Here is a 14,864-nt window from a genome sequence, read left to right as displayed (position 1 = left end):
TGTGTCCAGTTCTGCTGTCCACAATTCCAAAAGGATGTTGATAAATCAGAGAGCGTTCAGAGAAGAGCCACAAAATGGTTAAAGGTTTAGAAAAAATGCCTTATAGTGATAGACTCAAGAAACTCAATCAGTGTAAGCTTAACAAAGAGAAGGTTAAGGGATAACCGTCTACAGGTACCTACATGGGGAATAAATATTTAATTATGGCATCTTCAATATAGCAGAGAAAGGTATAATATGATCCAATGACTGGAAGTTGAAGTTAAACAAATTCAGATAGGAAACACGGTATAATTTTTTATTGGCGATAGTAATTAACCATTAGTAATTTTCTAAAAGATATCTCTAGATGTTATTTTTGGGGAAGTTCTATGTGCTACAAAGGAGGTAGACTAGATAGTCCCTTAGATCCTTGGAATCTATGGGAATGGAGCAGATAGGGTCATTTGAATCATTAGTTTTCATACATTCTACAACAGTGGCCCATAGTGAAATATTTAAACAAAGATTATTCTCATTAGAATTATACGAAGTAGCCAACACATTCCTTAACAATAGTGCACAATTATTTCAGAGAATTTAAGGTAAAAAGGCTTGGAAAAATAAATTGAATGCCAACATATCAGAGTACCATTTTCCTGAGGTTGGCAGTTTTTGACATTTAATTGGTTAGTCAGGATGAATCAAGGTAGGAACCTAGGAGAGCACTTTACTTTCAAGTTCACAATCTTGTATTGTTCTCCCAAGGGATACAGCTTTTGCTCATGCTCCTTTTTTCTTGTGGCTGACTCCTCTAAAGTTTATGTTGATGTTCTAAATTGAGGTGCTGAATTTTAGCAAATTCCACTTGAGTGATCAATACACAGAACATAATGTTTAAGTTCATTGGAAGAGTGATTAAAGGATAATAATGGAAGATGGGTTAATAAAATTAATAAACTTGAGTGTAATTACCTCTTCAGTACACAATGCATATATGAAAAGTAACTTAGAAAAAGTAACAGCAATATAGCCTTTTGTATATGCTGTAGATTACATAAATTTGCAAACTACTGATATTGCTGTGCTATAATATATACAGCAGTCCTTAAGAACAAGTTCAAATTTTAATTTGAGAGACAGCAGTACATTTCATTTGGGAAATGAAACACTTTTCAATTCTTCCCCTACTGGAAACTAGCACCATGTAAAAGAACAGCTGTACTCTCGTTAAAGTTTAAATTGTTGTAATTAACTCTTTATGTAAAATTTTGTCTCTGGATTCGATTTAATTAGCAATTACATCAATTTCTGTCTACTTGTCACAAACCACTGAAAAGACTTTTTGGCAGCTACTGTATTCCCCCACCCCGTTCTTTTCTACACAAGAAAGGCCATACTGGGTCAGACCAATGGTCCATCTAGTTCAGTACCTCTCTTCCGACAGTGGCCACACCAGTCATGATACTTTAAGATAATGGGATGCAAAATCTAGAAAAAAAAATTACAAATCTACAACTGGTAACTTTCACAGTTGCAATTTATACTCATTTCCTGCCAATCAAAATTTATACTTGTTTGGACTATATATCTTATTGACAATTCATAATATTTACTGGCAATTCATAATATTCATACTTGAACTGCTGCAAAGTGTCCAGAACATCATGCTAAAAAAACATAAAAAAAACAGATGTCTTAAACCCGATACACTAGACTTTAAAAAAAAAAATAGTTGCACCCCTTCAATATCCTTCCATAATGCCATTTTGGAAAGCAACAGAATAAAGTGCATCCTGTCTATACTATTCTTTGAAATGTTATAAGAAGGAGCTTCTTTAGCAAGAATGATTACAGTGAAATGATTGTAGCTATAAACAAAAATATTCAGCGGTTACTCTATATATGGGTTAGTATCTTCAAAGTCCTGAAAAAATACTAACCAATTCTTCCTTGTGCACATGCATTAAGATACCACCTTCAGTTATATGATTACATACTTATTTTTCCACAGGATACGTGCCTCATTCTGTGCACAGAATGAATGCACTTTTCATTTGCTTAAAAAATGATATCTGAACATGCAGTTATACTCAAATGGACTTTTGCATGCTTCATGTTGCATTGCTCAGTTTGTCACAAAATTAATATTCCTTTTATAGTTTTGTATAGTGAAAATCTATACTTTTCACATTGCTCCCTTTCATGCTCATAGAAATTACTTTTAACGCGTAACACATTTTATGATGAGAAGCAGGTGTTGCAGTAAATAGAAACAACAACTGTGTAATACTAAAATGGCTTTGGGACAGGTTAGACAGATGCATTTTTCATTGTTGCCTTGAACTCCCCATTCCATTTGTATTCCTCTGTTGTCTTATACTTGGACTGTAAGCTCTTTGGTGCAAGGACAGTCTCTTTGTTTCGTGTTTGAACAGCCCCTTGCACTATGGGGTGCTGGTCCATGACTAGGGTACTAGGTGCTAAAGTCATAAAAATAAATATTCTTATTGCTACCGATAGACATGGATTTTCTAGGTAAGTGTTTCATATTATGATTACTTACTCCATCCAGAGTATTCTGACTGAAAATCAAAACTAAAGATTCAAAAAAAAGTATTTGGAATAACCAGACTTTTATAAAAACAATTTTGAAGGAATCAGATCGTGTGTCCAAAAGGCAGAAGTTCCTTCAACCCCCAAACCTGCATCTAAACATCTTTAAATGGCTTCAGATTGTCTCTACAGGAGACTGAATAAATTGTGTCATGTATCCATGCAAACAGACAGAGATATTGGTGCAATTGCTAAAGTTACCATGAAGCTACTGAAGAATTTTACAACAGTTACAAATATTAAAATGAAAATAATATCCTATAGTATTTGCAAGAAGTCATGACGTCTTATAATATTTATGAAATTCAACTTTGACACAGTGAATGATAATTCTGATTTTGTTTTGGGTAACATTAATAGGTTTCATGCTATTATGTCCGTTCATTTTTTTTAATCTACCGAGAAGTCCACTTCTTTTAAGTATCTACCTTCTTAGAAGAATAATGGGAACAAGACAGCTATTTTCTTTACTCCGCAATTAGGAGTTGGGCTATAACAGTTTTAATAAGACATAGTATAGTTTTCTTAATCTAAAAAAACATATTTCTTAGATCAAATAAAGTCATGCTAAATTTCTTGTTTATTTTCATGCCCTGCCTTCAGGAAATTTGAAGTTAGGTAGCGTATCTCAATGGATGACTCAACAGTAAGTTGCACCCCATTTTCAAGTACTTAAATTAGTTTTATTATTGCTTTTATGGGAACAGCGGCAAGAGATGGCTAGAGCAATTATGTATGTAACATGTTAATGTATTCAGACAGGAGGCTTCTGTGCTCTGGAGTTATTCAATCAGTCTACCTATTGTTTGTACCCTGGAAACTCCCATCTAAATGTCTTCAAGCCATCTTATTTTGAATATGTTTCAATGATTCTATTGCTGCCTTTAGAAGAACTTTTAATTCACCATAATTATGTCTGCAATGGAATTTCCTCGCTTCAAATGAAAAAAAAAAAGCATAATTATACACTATGAGCTGAATAGCAACATTTTCATACCAGTACTGAATAGCAACATAAATATATATCAACAGTACAGATGATTTTAAAAAAATCATTACCAATATTAAATGCACTAAATGTAATTTATAGTTCTAACTAACCAATAATTTGTTTAAATAAATCTACATTCTACTTGAACTGTATCTTTTGACTGCTTAGAATATTTTTCCATATATGTTACATGGCCTACAGTAATTTACTAATTACATTGCCACACATACAAATTTCCTTAATAGGGTTATTTTGTCTGACTTGCAAACTGATTTTCCTTGAAAATATTCATATTCTAGTCCTGTGATGGGCCTCTACCAATTGCCACACCCATCCAAATTTCATATGGAAATTTCTGTTTTGGCACCTAAACCCTGGGTTAGTAGTGTGCAACAAGGATGACCCTGGCTTACCTCCTACAGTGGCACGAGGCTTTGGGCAGAAGTAGATGAGGTAGCACCTATATTTTTTCTGTCTTACAACTTCCATTGCTTTGCCTTCAATGAAATCTCCCTGTTTTCTTTTGACTCTGCTTCTGTTTCAGCCATTGTCTTTGGAATTTTTTCTTTTCTAACTCTGAATTGCACATAGTCCAGCTATTCTCTGCTCTCCTTCAAAGGTAGCTGTCATCTAAAATTCTCCTGGAACTGCTTCCATCTTCCTCTCTGACTCTGATGCCTGGCTGTCTCTATTGCTATCTTCATTTTCCTATCCTTATCTTAGAAAACTTCAAACTCCATGGTGATTGAATTGTCTGACTTTGCTGCCTTGTTTTGATTTCATTTTTTTTTCCATTTCTGAACTAACTCTCCAACTCACCACCTTTATTAAATCTCTTGGCCTATTCATCTTGAAATATTGTCCCCTCACACACTTCTATCTGCTCAACACCTTACTTCTGTTAGTGGTGAAAATTGTGCTCCCACCTCTTCCTGAATTAACCCTTCTGTGATTTTCGGTCTATGTCGCACCCACAATGTACCAGGTACTTTCCCAAATATAAGAAGCCATGGTCCTTGCCCCAAGAATGTACACCCTGAGACGATAAAGACAAACAAAAAGTGGGTGAAATGGCTACATAGAAGAAAAGTGATCAGAAGGATTATAGGCACATCTTGAGAGTCCATTTTCTTTTGGATGTGGGATCAGTTACTGCTTTTGCTCACATTTAACATCTGACTATAATACAAATACCTTTAAAATCAGATTAATTGAATTTAAAAATAAAACCCAATCTTAATTTACAAGTAAAACTTGTTATTGCCCCCATATCTCCTTTTTTATGTTTTAGGTAGTGAAAGTGATGCTCACTTGTCTACCTTGTTTTCCAGCATTGTCTTCCTCTTCCGTGTTGTCTACTTCTCTTACCCAACATTATTTTCTATGTATTTCAAAAAAGTGTATATGCTTCACTTGCTATAATATGGATCACATCATATCCATCCAATTACTACAGATTCTGTACTTCTTTCCAGTTTGTGGCTTTGAGGGAAATGGGGGCGGGGATTGGAGAGTGGAGGAGGGAGCAGAAGAGATGAGACAGGAGGAATGGATGGACTTCCCTTTGGATTTAGAAAGAAGCAAGGACTTCCCTTTGGATTTAGAAAGAAGCAATCCATCTTCCATTTTCTATATTTCTGGTTAATCAAGGTCAACTCAATTACAGATAGCCCAGCAGAATCTACACAATAATATCAACTATTTATAGTTGTAGAATTATAATTCACTAGGAGAAATACTGGCTCTTTTCCCCAGAATATGTCATCCAACTGTCTACTGAAACTTGATTTATGCTAGCTTCAGGGCATGAGGACCCTTTTATTTAGTTTATTTATTATCCACATGGACAACAGGTCTAGGGCAGGTTAATCTAGGGCCTTGGGTCAAAGATGTAGGACAGAGAGATTAACATTCTGGACTCAAGATCCACTATTGTGTTTAAGACTCCTTAGTCTCAGGGTCAAGAGAAAAAGCTTTCTGAATGTTTGAACTTGTACCACAAAATGGAGCACACAATTTGAACATAGCATCTGGCCAGGCCCGTGTGGTAGGTTTGTGCTGTCCTCTTGATGAAATATTATCAAGGCCTAGTTGGAGAGAGGCAAGAGATCAAGAAGACCCAGCCCATGGGTGACTTTAAAAAATGACCAAAATAATTATAAACTATTGATTACAATGTAGTAGTCAATTTCTCTTGAGAGGCCATTATCACATACATAGTAGGAAAAAAAGCTACCAAGGTGTGGTGTTGTTGTGTGTGTGTGGGTTGGGGGGGGAAGGGAGGGGAATAATGTCAAGAAGAAAGAGGTTACTTAGTCTTACAGTAACTGGAGTTCTTCATTCCTTAAATTCCTACCAAAAGCTATAAAAAGTCTGAGTCTTTCTAAAGACAGGTTTCAGAATAGCAGCCGTGTTAGTCTGTATTCGCAAAAAGAAAGAGTACTTGTGGCACCTTAGAGACTAACAAATTTATTAGAGCATAAGCTTTCGTGAGCCACAGCTCACTTCATCGGATGCATTTTCCACCAAATGCATCCGATGAAGTGAGCTGTAGCTCACGAAAGCTTATGCTCTAATAATTTGTAGTCTCTAAGGTGCCACAAGTACTCCTTTTCTTTTTTCTAAAAGACGTAATTCTAGATAGACGAGGTGGGTGAAGTAATAGCTTCTATTGAAGCAACTTCCGCTGGTGAGGGAGACATAAGAACAGCCATACTGGGTCAGTCCAAAGGTCCATCTAGCCCAGTATCCTGTCTTCCGACAGTGGCCAATGCCAGGTGTCCCAGAGGGAATGAACAGAACAGGTAATCATCACGTGATCCATCCCCGTCACCATCTTAAACAGTTGATGAATTATTCCTTTTCTAGAGAGGTTAGTCAGATAGTTTCTAAGCTGAAAGACTGAACTATGAAAATCTATCACCTCTCCAATTTCTCTGTGCTTGTAAGCCCAGAATCTTATAGTGTCATGAAAAGATGTTATTTCATCAAAATAACAAGTTCTATCCACGATATTGGCACAAAGAAACCTTGGGCTAATTTTGCTCTTCAGTTACACTAGGGTAAAATTGGAGCAACTCCACTGAATTCAGCTGATATGGCATCTAGCTTCTAGTCATAATCCTGTAAAGTTGTACTCATATCATAGCTCCATTTTAACCATGAAATTCTCTAAAAAGATAAATTTCCATTGCCAGCAACAGCTTTTATAAAACCTAACTATAAGCTTATCATGAAATATATCAGTAAACATACCATTTAAATTTGAGCCTAGGACTAGGTAACAATTAGGAGAGGGAATGGTTGATTTTTTAAAATAGTAATCACTGCACTAAAGTGTCACTGATACCAAAATGGTAAGGACCATAACTTTAAAACATGTTGGAGACCCGATTTTAGATAGTCGCTAAAAATTGCTTAAAACAATCAAACAAATCTATTATTTCTAAGATACATTGCTCACTTTCAATCTGCTTTGGGCTATTAGCAACTTAATGTATTCAAAACTAAAATACAATACCGCTCAATGTCTTTTTATTGGGTAATTTTCTTGAAATTCATCATAATTTTATTATATCTGAATGGACACTTCCAAGTTCTATAGTCAAAACTGCAAAGCCATCATATTCTGAACTGGCAATATGTCTGTTTAAGAGGGGGCTTGGTTTGGATCAACAAGATGGCCAAATTACTTTTATCTTTAAAGAAGACAATTCATAAAGAGTAGTGCTAGCTAACTGTGTGCTTATTTATGAAAGCTTGTTGTATCCACCACCTGCTTCCTTTAAGAATTCCCACATTGGCAGATGGCACAGAAGAGCAATGCAGCTCATGGTACATATTGCCAGACTTAAAACTGATAGGTTTTCCAAGAGGTCCTTGTCCCTTATGACTGAATGCTCCTTTTCAGTGTTCAAACAAGCAGATATATACTAATGGAAAGATCTATTAGACTAAAATAGTCTCCCAAGATTGAAGACTCATCATTTGTGACGTTTAAAATCAGAAAACGTACTGCAGGGAATAATTCTGTACTGGTACCTGGATGGACTAAGTAACCTAACTGGCCTTTTCCATTTCCAGTGTCATTACTCTGAGATGTGGATATAGCTATCAACAGCAAGATCCCTGGAAGCTGTTAGTCTGGGATGCAAAGCGGTCCCATAGGGGAGTACCCCACTGAGTAAAGATGGTGGTCAGAACTGTGTTGTGTATTTCCCATTAGTGGTCTGTATAGAGACTTCTGCTTAGTCTGTCTGCTAAGGAGTTCTGAGTGTCCAGGAGGTATGCTGCCTATATGGTAACCTGATTTCTGATGGAATAGTTCTACAGTCTGACTGCCTCCAAACACAGGGGATGAAATCTCATTCCTCCCTGTTTGTTTATCTATACCACCATGGTGATATTATCCAATAGGATTCGCATGTGGAGTGAGCATACGAGGGGAAGGAAGGCCTTGCAGGCTAGGCAAACTGTTCTGCGTTCCAGTAAGTTTATATGGAGTCTGGCTTCCTGTGGTGTCCATGTACTTTGAGCTATGTGGCAATCCAAATGAGTGCCCCATCCTATAAGGGAGGCGTCCATCAAAATGGTGGCCATCTGTATGGGAGGTCTGAAGGGAGTCCCCACCATGACCCTTTTTGGGTTGAACCACCAAGAAAAAGAACATTCCTGAGTCAATGTGGTCCCAGGTTAGGTCGTAGGTCAAGTGGAGCCTAGCTTGTAGGCACTGCAAGTGGAGGCTGCTGAAAGAGTGTCATGTAGGTGCATGTGCCATATGGCCCAAGAAGGATAGGCACCAACACATCATAGTTCAGGGCTGTGGGTAATGAAAGCAATCATGCTGCACATTGCATAAAACCTTCTGCTGGAAGGAAAGCTCCACGATCAGTATCAGCCCTTGATCCTATGGAAATTTATTGTCTGTGTGGGTGACAAAATGGACTTGTCTCAGTACCAACATAGAGCAGCCTGTCAATACGGTGCTCTGGGATGTGTTTTCCATAGCATAGCGGTTTTCCTGGTACAAACCACCAACCGTCTGTCAGGACCAGGGAAGGAGACTTCCCTTCTTTCTCAAGGTCAATTTTTGTTGCGCACCAGGGATGAGGATCTAGACACCGAGAAATCCCCCCCAGTATCTATAGAGCCAATGATTGAGCTGGTAAAGTGATAGAGGCCAAGTGTGTCAGACTAGGCACTCCATTCCTTTCATCTACTCTTGTCAGGGCAAGTCCTATGAAAGTGGAAACATCCTTAAGGAGACCCTGTATTCCCTAAAGTGGGAGACACAGGAAACTGAGTACTCTGAAGGCCAGGATGACGTCATACAGATGGCACTGACATGATCTATGATAGGCCTGCTGTACCAGTGGCAACATCGGGGGTCTGTGCAACTGTGCTGGAATATTATTCATTGGTCTTGGAACTGGAATTGGGATTGATGAAAGTGGTACCAGACTGCAAGTCACTTGCGCTATAACAGACTGCAAAATAGAAGCCCCAATGTGTGTACCATGTTCGTCAGCCCTGGCAGAGCACTGTCAGTCTGCATGATTGGTGAGGCCTGTGTAGGCCTCCAGGGTGGTTAGTACCAAAATGGGCTTTTGCCCCTCTGTGACCAGGAGCAATGGCTACACTACCTGTGCTGAGGAAGCAGCAGCTTTGATGGTCCTGGCACAGGAATCAGAGTCCAAGTGTGCTCTGAGAGGAGCCACTAGAATCCAGAACTGGGGGATGGAGGGCCAAAGGGCACAATGACTTCAGTAGCAGAATGGCTTGCTTCTGCGGCTGAGGAATCCCATACTGAGGACTCTGACAACATGGAAGCCACCCTCTTCTTAGGCTTCAAAAGATCAGGGTGCTTGGAGCATTTTTGCCTCTTTAAGGACTATCTTCATGAGGGGAAGCACTTCTGGATGCAGTGGTCGAGGAACTCCCTCTATCTGACAGAGGCAGTTCCAATGCTGGATGAGTGGTGGCCTCCACGAGGATGTACCCAAGATGCTTTTCTCCTTCCTTTTTAGTTCTCATTTTGAAGCCCTGCAAATCTGATAGTTGTACCTGACATGACCTTTACCCAAGCACTTCAAGCAGCAAGAGTACTTGTGACACCTGGAGCAGGGCTTGAAGCCAGGCGACATCATCATAGGCTACCCCAGTACCGGGCATAGCCCAGAGTCCACTGACTATCAACAGCTAGAACAACATAGGATAAAGAAAGAGAAAAAAATAGAAAAGGGATCCATGGAATCAACAAACAAGTACCACTAACTAACTATTACGAACAACTATCTATAGCAGTACATTCACAGAAGGAACAAGCCGACAAGCATCCTCCAACCATGGACAGCAAGAAGAAACTGAAGGAAGGATGGGGCGGCTCTTCCCCTTTATACCCTCCACTCAGAGCACAAGGTACACCAGGGTATAGGCATGGCCACATCTATGAGTACTGCTAGGGAAAAGCTCTGTAGCACTGATGCATCTTTCCTCTCTCCTCTCTCTCTCTCTCACACACACACACACACACAACACACACACACACACACTGTAATAGGCATATTCAACTGCTCAAAGGAGTATCTTATCAAATTAAAGTTTATCATTATTTTTGAAGCTCTGCATAACTTTCTCTCTTCCTATTTATCTTTCCTTATCAAGCTTCATGTTGCCCCTCCACTTCATCTGCTCTCCATATGTTTCCAACCTTGTCCCCCCACTTATTAGATTTTCACATAATCTGTATTGGCAGGGAGACTGTATTTTCCATTTATAAAATCTATTATTCTAGCTCTTCCATCTGAAGAAACTAATTTCAAGGATGACTAGAGTACCTAGAAACAGACAGGAAGGATTGTCCAGTGGTTAAGGCACTAGTCTAGGACTTGGGAGACTATTCTGCCACAGACTTGTGTGCCTCAATTCCCCCTCTGTAAAATGGAGATAACAGTACTACCTCATGAGGTGTTGTGAGGATAAATATATTAAAGATTATGTAGTAGTCAGATACTGTGGTGACGGGGGCAGAGAGGCAAAAGGCCAACAGAGAAAACATAAGGAAGTTCTTTAATGCATGGAAACTTATGAACTATTCTGGTGTGGGAAATGGAGGGGTGTGTGTGTTTGAGACCAGCCAGTCTCTCTTTGTCTGAAGATAGGGTGCTAAAACTGAGAAAAATCCAATTTTTTTTCTCTTGTAACATTAGGTCCCCATAATGAAAATGTTGAGAACCACTGTTATAAATTGATCTAGATATCAGTCTCTCTCTATAAAAGGGTGGGGCACCCACCTCTCATGAGTGTCCCCCGGCCGATGGTTCTCTCGGCGGGTCCTCAGAAACTCAGCTGTCTGACCGAGTCACATACGCTGTCCCCCTTTCTGAGGTATACTGTCCCAAGTTCTTATCACGGCTCTGGTATGGGGCCGTAGCTCTTAGGCTTCTTCCCAGAGACACTGCCTTCTTCAACCACCCAGCCGGGGCCCATCTCGGAACCCTCAGCTGGTGTCCTTCCCAGCAGCCTTCCCTGGGCTTAGTCTGCAACCAGACCAGCAGAGCCCATCTCGGTACCCTTGTCTGGTCTGGCCAGGTTCTGTGCTCAGTCCCCCTGACTCAGTCTGTCTGCACTGACCTTTTCATGGTCCTGCTGCTATTCTGTCCAGTCAGCCAGGCACCCAGTCTTTGGCAGCCTTCCCTGGGCTCAGTTCTACCTGGTGAACTCTCTGCAATGAGCTATCAGTGGTCCTGCAGCTCGTCTAGCTAGCCAGGCACTCGGTCCTCCTTTCCCAAACTCCACACACCAACTGAAGACTCTGCTCTGCTGCTTGCCTTTTCTCTGGTCCTTCGGGCCCCAATTGGTTGTTCCAGCTGCTCCTCTGCAGCCACTCTAGGCTGCCTGGAGAATGTCTTGCTGTTCTATTCTGGGGTAGAGTGACGCAGGGCTGCGAGGCCTCCAGTAGGAGACCTCCAAACCTAGACCATCCTGCCACACACACTTTTTAAACAAAAAATATTTTTCCACAGTTAAATGTATACATTACCCAAATCTCCCAAGCCTGCCAATTCTATCGAGCAGCAAGAATAAGCACTGCTCCTCAGCCTCTGACATCTGAAAGAGATCAGGCTGCTAATTTTTGAAAATACGAAGTTCAGAAAGCTAAACAAAGGAAAGTTAGTTTCCCATTGCTACTTCTGAACAGTTTTTAAGGAAATCCTAGGGATTCTCAGATCATTTCCTAGAAACTTTTTTTTAACAATCACAGCAAATCATGCCCTAGTGGGTTGGGGCAGGCTGTTCAATAATCAGCTTTGCTTGTGAGGCAACTATGTAATACATGCATCTCAACTACTTAGATGATAGTTAAGACAACTTGCAATCCCATCAATCCCTGTGGGAGGAAGCTATACATTGGAGTCTTTCTCCCATGCAGAGAGATGGCTAACCTGGGCTCCCTGGGTAGTTGGGGAAGGTGTGTTGGAGGGGAGGAATGTCCTGTTCTCTCCCCCACAAGCTTTTAAATATGAAATGTCACAAACAGTTTTTAAAATTTCAGGGATAGTATATTCACAGATAACATTTATTTTCTTAGTAAAATAATTCACTAAGCATTGTCAACATGAAATCAGCAGAGAATACACAACATTATTTCAAAAAAATAACTGTTCCTCTAATGCTGAAATACTGGATCACAATAATTTAGCTTTCCTGGATCAATTTATTCAATTCAATCTTCTGAAATATACATTTTGCATAACACATGAATAATTATACAAAATAATTGTCCGTCTCTACTCACGAGATTAGATATGTTCCAGAGACATGGCAGAAAGTCACATAAATTTTGATGGAAGAAATGGCTTCCTATTTTACATAACATTCTGCATAGTATGTCACCAGACTGCGCATTTTGATACAATAAGTTGTTCCTGTGAATTGTTGAGTATGAAATATAGCCTTCATTTCCTAGCTGGTATAGCTCTATTATGCAGGACAAGAAAAACTGATATGTTTTTATGTCTATTAAACAGAAAAACAAAATGAAATAAAAAAACCCCTGTGGACTCTATTTTATTCTTTAAAATAATTTAGACTAAAGATATGCTAAATGATGCAATTCGAAACACACACTTAATAAAATAATTTAAAAGAGCAATTGCACATTTCACCATGTCTACTTTTTTATATTCTTGCAAATGACAGCAATGAGATTAGTGTAGTATTCTTCTGAAAGTACAATAAACTATAAAAACAATCTTTTCTGTTTCAAAATTTGAGGCAATATAAATTAAGAAATGTAGGTCCAAAGGATTTGTATTTTTAAACCTATATTTATCTTTTTTTATCTGAAATTCGGGCACAGTCACGATTGCTTTACTACAAAACTATTCAAAACAGTACTCTGAAGAACACTGAGTATGGCTTTGTCTACACTAACAACTTACATTGATCGGTATAATTATGTCACTCAGAGTGTGGAAAATCCAAACCCGAGTGACATAGTTATACAGACCTAAGTCCTGGTGTAGACAGCGCTATGTTGACAGGAGATCTTCTTTCACTGACATAGCTACCACCTCTTGGGGAGGTGGAGTACCTGCGTCCACCGTCAGTGTAGGTAGCATCTTCACTGAAGTGCTACAGTGGTACAGTTGCACTGCTGCAACATTTTAAGTGTAGAAAAGCCCAAAGTGATATTCAGCTAGGTTAACATGGAGACTTAGCATTCTTGCAGACAAATCTTTCTATTACTTTTCTTAAAGATGTCATTGACTTAATAGCTCACTGCTGCTGTGATAGGCTAATAAACTAGCTAGCTCTTACATGCATGCAATCTTTCAGCAATGAAAATAAAATGTAAGTCTGACTAATGGTGCAAGACTGAAATGGGAATTTGGGGAAATTAAGGCTCTGGTGTTAGTAGTCTACTTTATACAAGCAACAAAACAAGATAAAAAACAGTATGATATGGACAGAGGAATAAAACCAGATTAATTTTACATAGGGCCAGATCTTAGTTAGCTTTACTGCTGTAAATCTGGAAGAACTCCATTGACTTTGATTTCCTTTAGTGGACGACTTACATCAGAGTCACCAGAGATCAGAATCTGGCTCAAATAATATTCATGATTTTAGCCACTTAGCTTACTAAATATGGATTTTAGTGCCTAATTTTAGGCTCCCAACTATTAAAATTGTGATCTTTATATTGTATGGTATCCAATATAATTAAAAACAAACATCAAATTGTTAGAGCTTATTCTTCAGATATGCCAGAACTACACTGAATGCACCTTTGCAGGGGGGATTAAGGTGGCTTTACCACACTGCTCTTCCCTCCTGAACCTAAGAGCTGCCAAGTGCTGAAGTAGCCTACAATGTAAGTCAGAGCAACTTCCGTGATTCAACTTGCACCAACAGGTAACAGCTCCACACGAACGTGTTGGTCCAAGTGCCAAAACTGAAATCGGAACGTATATTTTTCACATTTAATTAAAAAAAAGGCTGAGAATTTTGCTCTCTCTCTCTCACACATACACACACACAAAATCTGTAGGAAAAAGAATCTCCATACTTCTGCACTGAGACCAAGCACAAAAAAATTCAGTTTCAAAGAAATTCACATTGAGAAAGTTAAGAGCAACTGAAAAGGGAAAGTAGGTTTAGAATGAAAGTCTCATTTTTACCAGAACTACAATCTGTTGCTGTGATCGTTTAATATTAATTTGCCAATACTATAACATCTGAATCACGTGATAATCTCAAAGGTCTTTTCTGGGTTATTTTTTATTCAGGACAACTATACCAAAGGTAAAGTTGCATCCAAATCATAAAGAAAAATAATAAAAATAGATATAAATTTCATATTTTGGTTATTTAATTTTAATCCGGGTTTAAGAAAGCAGATCAAGGATTACAACAGATTTCACAGAAGTTATCCTTGTTTTTAAATGAACTAGATTTTAATATTCTCTTTATAAATGTAACGAAAGAATAATACAGACTCTTAGGTCATTTTGTCAAAATATAAAATTGTAAATAGTTGAAAATTAGTAGTTTAAGCACATTCGGTGGCAAAATAGAGCCAGCTTACATAACCTTAGGGTGCACCAATGAGCTGATTAGTAATTTAAGCCCTGAGAAAAGAAAAGTTTCGGAGGGGAATACACAGAGGCATGACTGAGTTTAATATGCATCTACATTAGCTACAGGGCATAATTAAAACTACATCATTCCTTTAAATCTACATAATTATGTCCCAAAGACATTCTCATTAGTA

General features: G+C 38.7%; 1 protein-coding gene across 10 annotated transcripts in view; it reads right to left on the bottom strand.

Annotated features, from left to right (window-relative positions):
* The window catches only part of PRIM2 (DNA primase subunit 2), a 295,884-nt gene that overhangs the window by 53,717 nt on the left and 227,303 nt on the right, over positions 1 to 14,864 (bottom strand). The window lies entirely within an intron of this gene.

The sequence above is a fragment of the Dermochelys coriacea genome, chromosome 3 (genome assembly GCF_009764565.3).
Source record: "Dermochelys coriacea isolate rDerCor1 chromosome 3, rDerCor1.pri.v4, whole genome shotgun sequence".
NCBI lineage: Eukaryota > Metazoa > Chordata > Testudines > Dermochelyidae > Dermochelys > Dermochelys coriacea.
The sequence above is the reverse complement of the archived record's forward strand: the minus strand, read 5'-3'. Positions and strand labels throughout refer to the sequence as shown.